The sequence below is a fragment of the Asparagus officinalis genome, chromosome 8 (genome assembly GCF_001876935.1).
Source record: "Asparagus officinalis chromosome 8, Aspof.V1, whole genome shotgun sequence".
Taxonomy (NCBI): domain Eukaryota; kingdom Viridiplantae; phylum Streptophyta; class Magnoliopsida; order Asparagales; family Asparagaceae; genus Asparagus; species Asparagus officinalis.
This window is the reverse complement of record NC_033801.1, coordinates 15,887,523-15,889,741: the sequence shown is the minus strand read 5'-3', so window position 1 is coordinate 15,889,741 and position 2,219 is coordinate 15,887,523. Positions and strand designations below refer to the sequence as shown.

Sequence of the window (2,219 nt, the reverse complement as noted above, 5' to 3'; positions counted from 1 at the left end):
TTCAGTCCCATCAAACGAGCAAGTTCGTAACTTTCACTGGACATTTTTTGAAATCCGATACTTTGGAATCTCGTCATAAATACTGTGTGTATTTGGGGCTTATCCACATAGGACAAAATACAAAGAACCTCGTCACATGATGCTTCTGCTTTTTGGAGGCCGTGGACACATTTTTCCCAACATCTAAACAAAATTTTACAAAAGAAAAGCAATAAAAAAGCACCTTCATAAGAAAATACTCCTTTTCTACCCTTCCTACCTACCAAGAGTAAATCATCTGCAGCTCATTTTCTCTTGTGTCCTTTAAGAGAGATTTCTTCCATCCCTTTTTTAAGTTCATTTTTATCCCCATAGAGAGATTTTTTTTTTTTTTTGAGTCCATTTTTATCTCTTTTATTTTTTTTAACTCATTTACGTTGTCCTGTCCCTCTCCAAACCTGCCGTCCTAAAAATCCCGTACCAAACCCAAATTGTTCCGAACCCACGTTCTTCCGCCCCTCGCGTAACCTTCCCCCCTTCCGGCCAACCAAATCATGCCAGAGGAAGCTCTAAAACATAATTCCTTCATGCTCTACAATGAACTCAAAATTGTACCACACGGCTACCATAGGAGATGAGATAAAAAAGAGTCCTTCTATTTGTCACGCGAGATGGGATCACGCACCCATCTCGCGTGAGAGAGGAGGGGGTGGTGGGACCCACAGGTCTCTCACGCGAGATGGGTGCGTGACCCCATCTCGCGTGACAAAAATCATTTCCGGATAAAAAATAGCAAAACTCGGCTCTCCAAAATTACCTTTAAAAAATATATAAAAAATCAAACACCAAGAACAAAAAATAACACTAAATCACACAATTTTATTCACTAAGCAATTAAAACATTACATCATACACAGAGCGAAGAAAATAATTACAGTATAGTAAACCCATCGTCAACCTCCGGAAACCACTAACAAGCCCTAAAAAAACATGAACACGCCCTACTCGCTACTATTAAAACACCAACACAACTAGTAGCTCATGTTATTACCTAATAAAATCTTATCGTTACTACTTTTTAACATCGTCATGGACACCGAATTATTCCTCCTATTAACCTAATAATCTTATCATCACCCCCTTTTAACCATCATCATCTTCTTCTCTGATCCCAAATCAATCCTTTTGAAAAAAATATCGGAATCATTGGGATCCCAAGAAGAAACTAGAACCAGATCTCGCTAGTCGAGATCCAATACCACCGTTCGTAACAGAAACAGCAGCCAATCCTTCAAAGTCCACCAAGATCCAATCTTCCCCCCAAAAAATCGCTGATCGCGACCAGATTTCACCAGATCTAGACAACTAAACGCCGCCGTCACGCGATATCGTCGAGCCTGAGCAAGCAGCGGAGCCCTTTGGTCGCGATCTCGCTCTTGCTGGCCTCGTCGGCGGTCCTCTTCAAGAAAAAGGCGGGAAAGGGGAGAGAACTGGGAGCCGGAGACGATATGTAGGCGGGGCCGGCGTAGATCGCGCTCAGATCCGATAACTTCGGCAGGATCCCAGGATCCGGACCCAAACGGTTCGTTGAACAGAGAACCGACGATTCATCGCCGTCAGATCTGAAATCGACGGCCGTAGACTGCGGAGGTTTCGAGCTTAGGGCCTCACCTCGCTTCAAGATGGTGACTCGTCCCATGACGAATCTCGGCTGCGTTCTCCTTGTTTGCGCCGGTTCGTACCAGGTTGGGCTTAGATCGGGCTTGCCGCTGCTTTTTATGAGGCGGAGACCGCAAGGGTTTTTTGGGCGAGGAGTTCATCGGCGGAGGACGGGAATTGAAGAAATCGACGTGGAGATTATTTTTTAGGCAGTCGTGGGATCTGAGCACCGCTGTTCCCATTGAGGCGGTGAGATTACCGCAGAAGAAACGTAGGAGGGAGAGAGAGAGAGAGAGAGAGAGGATTACCGCAGAAGAAAAGACAGTCGCGAGGAGAGAGAGAGAGAGATGGATTTGATGAAGGAAGAGCAGTGGGGGGTGAGAATTTATAAAGGGAAACCAATACTTGAAAGAGACGGTATGACGTGGCGGTAAACAACAGGAGAAGGCAATTATTGACAGGACTATGACTTTGCCCCTGACCTTGAAGATAATTACGAACTTAGACAGATGGTTTCAGCTCTTCTTGGCCTCTCAATATCTTCGTTTTCTGCCTTCATGTCCTCTGAATTATTTACCTCC

At 44.7% G+C, this 2,219-nt stretch overlaps 1 pseudogene; it reads right to left on the bottom strand.

Moving 5' to 3' along the window:
* On the bottom strand, positions 839-2,011 carry LOC109819658 (annotated as a pseudogene).